The sequence below is a fragment of the Talpa occidentalis genome, unplaced genomic scaffold, assembly GCF_014898055.3.
Source record: "Talpa occidentalis isolate TD23 unplaced genomic scaffold, MPIMG_talOcc4v2.1, whole genome shotgun sequence".
Lineage (NCBI taxonomy): Eukaryota > Metazoa > Chordata > Mammalia > Eulipotyphla > Talpidae > Talpa > Talpa occidentalis.
This window is the reverse complement of record NW_026555331.1, coordinates 32303161-32315049: the sequence shown is the minus strand read 5'-3', so window position 1 is coordinate 32315049 and position 11889 is coordinate 32303161. Positions and strand designations below refer to the sequence as shown.

At 40.9% G+C, this 11889-nt stretch overlaps 1 long non-coding RNA gene across 1 annotated transcript; it reads right to left on the bottom strand.

Moving 5' to 3' along the window:
- Positions 1-709: 709 nt before the first annotated feature.
- On the bottom strand, positions 710-11589 carry LOC119239206 (uncharacterized). Its single transcript, XR_005123782.2, has 3 exons — positions 11298-11589; positions 3433-3593; positions 710-745 (listed from the first exon to the last, which is right to left on the bottom strand). It is a non-coding gene; the product is annotated as an uncharacterized LOC119239206 (long non-coding RNA).
- Between the last annotated feature and the right edge of the window lie 300 nt (positions 11590-11889).

Sequence of the window (11889 nt, the reverse complement as noted above, 5' to 3'; positions counted from 1 at the left end):
CCAGTGGAGGCCCTGGTCTTAATTTTTAATTGGAAATCTCAGCATGAGTCCAGGATATATTTTCTCCTAAAATAAAAAATATTTCCCTTCTCTGCTGAAAAGAGCTAGGTACAATGACCCCCACCAAGGAATAATGAGCACCCTTGAGGGCCCATACATTTTTCTCTAAATGTCTTTTCCCACTAAAAGGAATCAGAGCTCCCAATTTCAGGATTATAGTAGGAATTGAACAAGATGAGCATGGAAATCATGGAAATGATATCAGTGATTGCTGAGATTATATAAAAAGGACACAGGAACCCTCTTGAAGGGACTCCCATTGGCCAAACATGGGACAACTGAACATCAAAATGAGTAGAATTTAATGAACTCAAACACATTGAACATATGAAAATCTGCAAGTTCATAATACCAATGAACTAATAGATCAACTTTAAAAATATACCTTTCCCTTTGTTGAGGTAACACTGGCTTACAACACTATGATTTAGGGGAACAGGTTCAAACCTCTTCAGATGTATGTTATCACCTCACCGCCATCATCCAAGCACCCACAGTCTTTTACCCTAGACCACTGGGCCCCATCCCTCCTTACTCCTCCCTCTATTCCTTCCCTCCCTCTCTCATAGTAATTGGTCAAATTTGGAGTATGCTAGGCAACTAACTCACAACTCTGAAAACTTACAAAGAGGACATTAGACATTTAACCCACCTTTTTAGGCTTGTTGTGGAAAAGAATTCTAGTCTGTAAATGAAAAAGGATATATAGAATCAGAACATCACCAGTTTAAGCCTGGGTATTACAATGGGACTAGGCAGTATCAATGACTGCTATCCCGATAACAATGGTTGCTAAAGCCATTAGTTAAAGAACTTCATGATGAATGAATCGGGCTGATAACACTTGATCAAACTCAAGATAACAAAAAGAAAGATGACCCAACACTGCATGCCTGCTGATGTGATGTGTTTAGAAACACATCACATCAGCACTTATAAAGTATTCCTCCAAAAATAAACCAGAATCTAATCAAACTTTAAGAGCTAACTATAGTTTCCAGGAGAGCAAGGGGACAAAAAACATGTTAATTGACATCATTCAGATGAAGTTTGCAAAATTCAGAATGTTGCACATAAATGCAAGGGGAAAAGAGGAAAGGGAAGTTATAGTTTTTAAGAAACAAGTAAGAACATTGACTAAATATAATTTTTGAATTTTGCTTGAATCTTGATCAAGTACAGAAATTTTTTATTAAAAGACCATTGAGAAAATTTACTATATGAATAATATTAGGAAATTGTTATAGAATATTAGGTGATAATTTTTGCCATTATGATAAAAAGTCAATCTCTGACCTGGCATTGAGTGCCTTGCCCTTGAACCAAAATCTTGGTTTAAGTCCTAGGCCTGCCACTTACTAAGCTGTGTATCATTAAGGAAGTCATTGTATGGCTCAGAACCATCAGTAAAATGGGTATATAATAATGTCCCACTTCACTGGATAATTGTGAAAATAGGAGTTGATAAAGGTGGGAGCATGTTAGAAACCATATAAACTGTCTCCTATGATGAATCTACAGGATTCCATCAAGTCTAGTGGAGTTTTTCCTTTGTTCGTGTAATTTTCCCACTCAGAGTTTCTTCCTCTCTCTTGTCTGCTTATGAATGTCTCTTCCTACTAGCTCCAGCCTGTTTGATCTTCTCTCCATGAAACCCTTGCTAATCATTTCAGCCCATGATAAATTGTTTCCTCTTCTTCTCAAAGCCCATGCATGACATTTTATTTTATTTTATTTGTAAAGATTTTATCCATTTTTGCATACAAGAACTGGAGTACAGGCCAGAGGTACGGGGGGGGGGGGCGAGAGGATCCAACAGAAACAGAGTGCGATACAGAACAGGCAGACTGAAATACACTGCTGCTGGGACAGCGGGCAACACAGGAGAAGTCTGCTGCACCATGTGGGCAGCTCCCTGGCCGGTTGGGGATTGATCTCATGCTGCAGAGTTTGCAGACAACTTCACAGTGCTGTATTCAACCCCTTGCAGCACTAGGGAGGCCCTTGCATGGCATTTTGAAATGATATTTCTGGGTACAACGGTCTTCCCAACATGGACTCTTGACAACAGGAACTGTATCATTTATCTGTTATTCCCTCCACCACAGATCCTAGTGCGATGTTTATATAAAAGAATGTAATTGCTATTGATGCGTCTTTATGTCCACTGATTCTTTCTTCTGTCACTTCCATTGTGCTGTTGGAACCTTTCATTGAGTTTTTATTTCAGTTACTATTATGATGATGATTATATTTTTGTTCTAAAATTCCCATCTGTTTCTTCTTCATATCTTATATTTCTATACTGTGACTTTCTTTTTTCTTTTTTTTTTTTTAAACATTTGTGCTTTATTTATTTTAATTTATACAAGCACTGGGTACAGAAGCGTGGGAGGGTGAGAGAATTCACCAGAGCCAGAGCAGGGAGCAGAGCAGGCAGAAGGACTGAAGTGCACTGCTGAGGGGAGCAGCGGGCGGCAGGAGAGGTCTGCACGCCATGTGGGACGCTCCTCAGGTGGCCAGGGAGCAGTGGGGGGATCGAACCAGCGCTGCAGAGGCTGCGGGCAGCTTCGCAACCCAGTGCTCAACCGCTGCGCCACCTGGGAGGCCCTATACTGAGACTTTCTATCTTTCCATTCATGTCAAAAGAATTTGATCCTTCAAAAGCATACCATCATGCCAGCTGACAAAAGAAAAATATTTAGAAGACCCATATCCATTATCAGAAAGCAGGCAAAAAAGAATGAATCTGGAGTTAAGAGGCAATAGCCTGATAACCTGCAAAGGTCATTACTTCTTTAGCAGATGTGTCTTCTGCTTTCATGAATAGTGATATCACCACAAACTCCATGTCAATAAGACCCAACATCTGGGTCATCTAAGCATTGACATGTATTGGTGGTGCTTTCCCATGCAAGTTGGCATTTGTCTGGTTCTTTTTGTGCCAAGTAATTTTGAATTGTGTTCTGCACATTTTGATTATTATGCTATGAGACTTTTGGTCTTATTTAAAGCTTATGAAGAATGTGACTATTTTTGTCATAGCAGCCAATGAACCTGATTAAGTTCAGGCCTCAAGTTCCAACCTGTTGTCCTAGGTTGTGGTTCCAAAAAACAACTCAGTTTTCAAAAGTTTTTGCATTTCTATTTGATCTGTCTGTACAAGCACCCTCTACTGACTGGACTGGCTGCTCGGCAGGGTCTATCTGTTAGTGTTTTGATCTTGTGTTCACTCTATTTGCACCTCCCACAATTGCCCTTAACTTTAAGTCCAAGCTGTGCGAGAACTGGAGGGGAAGAGGTAAACTCACTGCCAGTTCGATGGTACATCAGATTCTAGTCTCCTTCCTCAAGTTGCTTACTATTACTTACTTTTCAGTGTCCTCAGCATTCCATGAATTCTCTCCAGGTATTGTAGTTGCATTTCACTGGGAGAGACAGGGTAGTGTGCTTACTCCATCCAACTGGGTACTCGAACACACTGTTTTAGAGGATGCTCTTCAAGGTTCTGTACATAAAGACTCATCTTAAACCTCAATCAAAAAAAAGAAAAAGAAAAAGAAACGTGATTCAGACCTCAGATTAGAAAAAAAAATTGTTCAGACATTATTTTACTCAGACTTATTAATCCTCCCCTTTTGCCCCAGGTTATTGAAGAGCTCAGAAAAAAAGTATTTGTTTTTTTTTTTTTTTTTTTTTAAATAATAAATTTTATTTTTATATTCCCCCATACAATTGCAAACGCCCCATTCTGACCCCAATCCTTCCCCTCCCGCCCCCCATCCCCCAAAAAGTGTCTCTGGTTCATAGTTTTTTGTTGATTTTGATTTTCACTTTCTTATATTCATTTTCCTGGTCCCTTATTTAAGTTTTCTAGATTCCTGCTATGAGTGAGACCATCCGGTATTTTTCTTTTTCTTTTTGGCTTATTTCGCTGAGCATGATCCCTTCCAGCGCCATCCATGTTGCTGCAAATTGCATGTGTTTATCTTTTTTGAATGCTGAGTAATATTCCATGGTATATATGTACCACATCTTCTTGATCCAGTCATCTATTTTTGGGCATTTGGGTTGTTTCCAAAGCTTAGCTATTGTAAACAGTGCTGCTATAAACATAGGGGTGCAGGTGCTCTTTGGAATTGATGTTTCTGTGTCCTTTGGGTAAATACCTAGGAGTGGAATTGCTGGATCATATGGAAGCTCTATGTTTAGTAGGTCCAGAAATCTCCACACACCTCTCCATAGTGGTTGGATCAGTTTGCACTCCCACCAACAGTGCAGAAGAGTTCCTTTTTCTCCACACCCTCGCCAACATTTGTTGTTGCTAGTTTTTTTAATATGTGCCATTCTCACTGGTGTGAGATGGTATCTCATGGTAGTTTTGATTTGCATTTCCCTGATTACAAGTGATGTTGAACATTTTTTTCATATGTCTGTTGGCCATTTGCATTTCCTCTTCAGAGAAGTTTCTTTTTAGCTCTTCTGCCCATTTTTTGACTGGGTTATTTTCTTTGTTGTTGCTGAGTCTCATCAGCTCTTTGCAGATTTTTGTGATCAGTCCTTTATCATTAGCGTTGTGTGCAAAAATGTTCTCCCAGTTGGTGGGGTTTCTCTTTGTTTTTGTTATTGTCTCTTTTGCTGTGCAGAAGCTCTTTAATTTGATGTAGTCCCAGCTGTTTATCTTTGCCTTCACTATCACTGCTTTGGGTGATGTGTCTGTAAAGATGTCTTTGATGTGCAAATCCCGTAGTGTTTCGCCTATATTTCCTTCTATGTATTTTATGGTTTCAGGTCTTATGTCTAGTTCTTTAATCCATTTTGAGTTGATTTTTGTGTATGGTGTGAGGTAGTGGTCAAGCTTCATTCTTTTGCATGTAGCGACCCAGTTTTCCCAGCACCATTTATTGAACAAACTTTCTTTGCTCCAATGCATAGTCTTTGCTCCTTTGTCAAAGATTAGTTGACCATAAATCTGTGGGTTTAAGAAAAAAAGTATTTGACTCACATAATCAAACTGATGTATCCAGCACAGAGATGTTTGGTAAACGGTGATCTCCGTATCTACCTGACTATTCTGTTATCCACCAAGAGCTAAATTTTATGCTCAGGAGAAGAAACCTTCCTCAGCGTGGCTTTTGATATAATTTTTCCTCATACCTATGCCTTTTATTACTTGGCTTTTTCTTGCTGTTCTGTGATAGTAGTTTGGGGAATTATTTTCACCATATTAATCTTATGAATTGCCTCAAATTCTGTTTGGAAGCAGTCAAGGTGTAAATGAGAAAATGCTGTATTTGTGGAATGCTTCATATTCCCAAGGCTGCTTTCACACCTGTTTCCATATTTAGTTCTAAAAAACACTCCCTGTGAGTAAGGAAGAAAAGGTAGCACAAGCTTCCTCTGCAGAAAAGAAAGCTGGTATCTTGCCAGGACAGGTTGGCTTGAGAATTCTTTATGCACCTCTTCTGCTCAACCAGAGATGAACTGTTTTACATTTGTCTTCTAAGACTGTGCTGAAGCTGCAGACTGTTTAGAATCTGTCCTGGAGAACTGCAAGTATTCTCTTGGACCCCAGGCCCCAGGAAAACGAAGCTTAGGACTTCCCCACCAAGCATTCTTTTCTCAGAATAACCCATCCCCGTGGGATACAGGAACCCCTAGGGATGTGGGAGGCTTGATGTCACTTGAGGAAGCATAGTGATATCATTCCAATCTGATGTAGAATAGGGACTCATCTCATGAACTTGTCTACTTGTTGGATTCTCCACTCTTACTTTTGCCATGAACCCAAGTATCTCCTCTTGGGTTGGTGCAAAGAGGTGAGACAGAAAATGACCTCAGGTGACACATGTGAGGATGATAGTCACAACTCTTTCCTATTATTCATCTATACTCTGGGGCTCCCCTTTTCAGTTCAAAAGGAGAAGAGAAGAGAATGACCTTGATCATTGCAGAGGCAGGATGAATCCAGCACCTGGGATAGCCTCTCTTCTTCCCTCCCTTCCTTCCTAGTCACACTCTGGGGCAAAGACTGCAGCCATCTCCTTCTGCTGGGGAGTCCAGCCAAGAGAGACTTACTTGACTTTGGCGGTCTTGGGGAAGTGACATCAATAAGCAGGATGCTAGTGGGGAGAGCTACTCAGGATGTTTCTTAAAATCCTCTTTCCCCATTTCCCAGTGAGTTTTAGCAACCACAGCCAGGCATCCCTTACATCCCTAGGGCTCAGCTTGATCTGAGGTGTGCCCACTCCCAGAGTACTAGAAATGTTTGTACATGGTCAAGATCAAAAGACTTGCACTTGAAGCAGGGGTGATTTTGAGTGAATCTGAGCCTGTTGTTCAGATATCCTTTAGCCACATTCCCATGGACTCACACCTCAATTTCAAGGGGGCATGAGTATAGTGTTACAAATCAGGCAGAAGTCATTTCCTTCTCCCTGGATCCGTTCCCTTTGCAATGTGACTTTGTAGCTCCCATCAAGAAGTGGAGTCCATGTCCTTCTCCCGGATGCTGAGCTAGTCCTATAGCTTTCTTTTGTCTGCCAGATCTGAGCACAGACTCAAGGGGCAAACACACTTCAGTTATTTCTCTTGGTTCTCCTTCCTCATTCCCGTGAATGAGTCTGATATAGCCATTGGAGGGCAAGAGACTTATTCTGAACGTGTAAAAGAGACCAATCAGGATCAGCAAATATGATCCATTCCTGCTTTGAACAGGAGGAAACCAGTCAAGACCAGAAAATTTTCCCACATAATTCTAGCCTAAATTGTCGACCTTTATAATAATAATCATGGAGGAAAGAGATGCTTATTGTTTTAGGCCACTGAATTTTGGGGGTAGTTTATTACATAGTACTAATGAACCAATGCAGAGACTGAGCACTAAACTGTATTTTTCTACCATTTGTTGTGATATTGGAAGCACAACATTTGAATGACACCAGTCAGTCAACAGATAGTGACAGGAAAGGATGGGCTTATTTGTAGTTCAGGTTGTGTCTTAAGATAACTGTTGTTGGTTGAGCTTTCAGCAGTAATGGAGCAGCCAAAACAGGAAGAAAATCCAATATAGGGATTCCTCTGGGGAAGAAGCTCTCATAAAACTATTTCCAGGGGCTCCCAGAAATATTTAGGAAAAAATATGAAGGGGCTGGAGGTCTCAAAGAGTAGCTGTTGTTGGAGCCAGAGACCACAAAACTTGAATGTTACATATAAGGATATGCTGCTTAAACACTTTCTCTCCCCAAATAGGAAACTTTAACTTCCCAAAAGACATAAGAAATTGGAAGTTTTCATAAACATATTACACAAAAATTCTTCCAGTGTGTATATGTGGTGGAGATCACTAGGTTGTGGTTACTTTATTCTTTCTGTATTTTTTTCCTAATAATTTCTTTGCCAGTTCTTTGGGGATAGTTAAGCCTAGAGAATGAGAAATGAGTGTAAAGTCTGACATAGTAATATTTATCACATATTCTCTGTAAACATGAATGAAATGAAGTGCACAACAGCAAAGATTAAGTTATCATGGTAGAGAAGTCTGACGCTCACTCATACTTGGTTTCTGCTTTCCGGCAAGTGTGCAGTTACTCGACCTGCTCCCCTGGCAGAGGGGGAGGCCACACGCCTGGGTATGGTCACTGGGTGATGAAGAGCAATGATCCTGTCATTTCTGAGCTGAAGCTTTTTTTATTTAAGCCCTCCACCACATTTCCCCTGCCACACTGACTGAGAGGCCATGTGTCGCTGAGGATGAAGCCGCAGGGTGGGGGCATCTGTTTCTGCCTGGTTCAGTCATCCCACTGGGGGCAGCTGCCCTAGAAGTCACTCAGACCTGCAGTGATTTCACAAGAATGTTAAAGCCACTTGGGTTGCGTCAAGCCACTGGTGTCTTTGTGTTTTTTGTTCCTAATGCATTCCCTGACCTAGTCTGACTTACAGTATTGAAAACCTGAAATTTTAAAAATCCAATTTTGTTTTTAAAAAGCTAAATGCTGCAAATAAATTACAAAAACGTGGGGAAAAATTGTGCTATTGTCAAATACAGATTATACATGGTTTAATTTTTGGCAAGTAAGGTCTAGCGTTCAGAGGAATGTCCATGAAACATTATGAGCATGAAGATGATAATGGGGATTTTATCCATTTGGCAGGAGTCAGGGCAAAATCTGATAATGTTATGGCAGAATGTTTATGTATAATCTAAATGTTGACAAATAATATGGCACCTATCTAGGGTATGAAATACAACACTAAATAATTAGAACTGTGCAGACACAACGAATGAGATCAGTCTAAATAAGGTAAGAAGAGCTGAATATTACTTGTTATGTTTTTGGCTACAAATCTTGTGTATTTGAGACACAACCGTTGATGAGTACAGAATACATAATTTTTGTTAGACTTGTGGATTTTCAAAATGCAAGTATTTCTTATGTAAACGTGTTTGGGGATTTTTTTCCTCAGTAGATAACACAACTGGAGTGGGATTACGAACAGTTTTAGTAGACCATTTACAAAAGCAATTAAAAATAAAGTAATTTAAGGGACTATAGATATCACAATACTATAAATAGGCATGGAAAACAGGACAGATGATTCCAAGGTAATTCTAGGGCGTTTTCTGTTCCTTGACTATGAATATTTTAATCTTGGTAGTGAATGGTCATGAAAATCTCTTCTGACACTGCTGAATTCTTTTATACCATCCAAGGCCTATACAACTGCTTTTCAGCTTCAGTAAAATGTTGTGTATTAAAAGCACATTGACCAAACATAAATTTGAAACATTGTCAAAGGCAGGATGGAGAAGTTGAGTTTATGCCATTATAGTACTAAAAACTCAATTCTTTTTAGGTAAGTTGTATATTAATAAAGATCAAGCTAAAGGTATGCTTTCAAAAACATCCATGTTAAATTTATTTTCTCAGGACTAATTTATGTTTCACGTAAAATTAATGCTATTTGCAAAATAATATAGGAGCTGAAAGTCAACATATTGCCCTAGGGAAGGATCCAAAAAGTGATGTATCCACAGTTTCCTCCTCCTGGAGCCTCAGGAGGCTACTGGAGTCTGGACTCAAGAGGAAACCATCCTCTGGAAGATGAGCCTGACTTGCAACATAACAGGCAAAAAACCAATCATGAAGGACCCTTGTGGAAGGGCTTATGCCATTGAGATACTAGAATTTTCCTGTCTGTTGGCTGGTGGTCACTGATCTTTTCTGTATGGACCTTTTGTTAATCCCAGGCCTTCATTAAAACTGTCAAACTCCATAGACTTGGCACAGGTCCACACTCAAAGCAGCTTTTCCACACCAGCCCAGGAGCCTATGACCACGCAGCAAGAGAGAACTAGAGATGCATCCAGAATAGCTGGCTGAGGTGACAACCCACCACAGTTCCTAGAGCAGTGCTTCCCACCAGTGTGCAATCTGTCACAAGCAAACATCCTTGTGTTTGTGTGTGCAGCCATACAAAGCAATTGAACGTGTTTGACTCTGTCATTTCATTCAGGTTCCATAGATTTTTTTTTTGAGTAATTACTCCATGCCACCCCTTATTTAAGTTCTTTGAGTGTACTAATTAATTTAATCTGAACAGTCATCCTGTTATTGTGCCCATTTTATAGATTAGGAAACTGAGGCCCAGGAGGTTATACTAATTATCTAAGGTCAAGTTGAATGCTAGGTAGGACTTTGTTCCTTGTCTCCAACACTCTGTTTCCAGAGCCTATATTCTTCTTCAGGATATGAGAGAATATGGACATTACCCTTATAATCAAAAGTTTCACCAATGGTGTTTGGAATTTTCATCCCGTAAAGAAAAAGAAAAACCAAAAATTTTTCCCCCAAGAGGGAAATCCAAAACCTGCCACCAGCTTGAAACTAGTTTGCAACTGCTCCAGATCATCAGGAATTTCAGCATGTTGACACCCAGCCTCAGAACTGAGCCCTCAGTTGGGTCACACCATATCCCCAATGACACCTCTTCTGCTCTCTGTCTCCCACACAGACTTTGGGTTTTTCTGTCTCTGAGGGTGGGCTAAGTATCTGTAATGCTACACAACTGTCAGAAAAACCTGCTGGCACCCCATCAGCAGAGGGTAAGGCCATCGTGGATGGTTTTGCTTACAATATGGAGATGAATGGAGAATGCTTCTTTCCAGGGCCCCACAGTAACTGCTTGGGAAGGGAAGTTACCCTCCCATCATGAGCCAAAATTTTGTCTACATCTTAAGACCTGACTTGCCAAAGACAAGAGGCACCAAGTTATGTTGACCAACTTGTCTGGCTTTATTTGGAACTTTCTAAGTTTTATCACCTGGGAGGCCCCTAAGTCCTGGGCAAACCTGTACAGTCAGTCCCCTGATCAAACAGAAGGAAGTAAGTGAAACTTTTTTCGCCATAGCTCCAAACCTGGAAGGCTATAACCCTCCCCCACCCCATTGCTCCATGGAATCCAGGAGATCCCCAAACTATCACTCCTGGGATATAGACCAGTCCTCAGTGCTCTCCATACAAGGGGACATGACATCCCCTGGGAGTGCTGAGAAAAAGTCATTGAGGGCACAGCTCCCAAATTCCGTCCTTATGTTCCCATCTCCCCAGAGGCTAAAAAAGTTTGACACTGGGAGATGAAGCTGCTTGGCAGCTGGAGTCACTCCTAGCCTGGGGCAAATTTTCCAGGCTTTTACATCTTTGAATGAGATGGCAATATTTCCCCTTCATTCCACATGGCCTGGGGTCAGAGACCCAGGGAGTTGGCCAAAATGCCTTTCTCTGTGACAAAAAAAAAAAAAAAAAAAAGACCACAGGGTTAACTCTCATGCATTGATGTACAGGTGACAAACACTTGGTATAATTTGGCTGGGACCCATAAGAAGTCGTGAACACCGCTGTCCCTAACGGATTCTCCAGCAAGGTCATGGTCCTCAGTGCAGCTACAGATACTCACTGTACATAATCCACATCCCATCTAATAATATAAGCAAATAAATGCTGAACATTCAGAGAAAACAACTCACCAATCCATCAAAATCCTTGGGGTAAATTAGTTCAGCAGACTGGACTAGAGACATGCTCTGTGACTCACCCTCACCCAGAGTAAATAAGGGAAGATTAAGCACAAGTTGATTGAATCATGCTGAAGCTTGGCATAGCTCAACAAACAGATCAGCCTGAAATCTCACATTAGGAACACATAATCTCATAAAATTTATGACTGTTATTGCTCACCACATATGTTTCTGGGTTACTGTGTGCTGGGCTCCGAACAAGATGCATCGCTGGGGTCTTAAGGGGCCAGCCCACTGATCCACAATGTATTTCAGGAAAAAAGACACGTTCCTGGTTGACACTCTTGGCAAGATCTTCAACGTCGCCTGGCTGCTGCAAGGAAGGGGGCTGGCAGGGGGATATTGGGAATAGGGAAGGAGGTTTATATGATGCCCTAAGCAGGCCTCTTTGCAAGCTCTATTTGGGATGTGATTTGGTGCAGAGACTAGTAGGCAATCTTTCCCTCTCTAGACCTCTGTTTCCTCATCTGTAAAAGAAGAGATTAGATTTAGATGGTCTCTAAAGTCTTTGCAAGGCTTACATTATCAAGCTTATATTAGCTACAGAAGACTGAGGAGACAACTTAAAGAGAAATCAGAACCAAATGCCATCAACTAAGATCAGTAGAGAATAGGGGAGTAGGCGACATGGGTATGATGTACTGAAGGCAGGGGTGGGTACCAGAGGTGGTGGAATGGTGGTTCTGATAACCTGGGAGGAAAAGTTAGATGGCCGACTGCCTTGAGAAGTGTCTTGCTGCCCAAAACAAAAA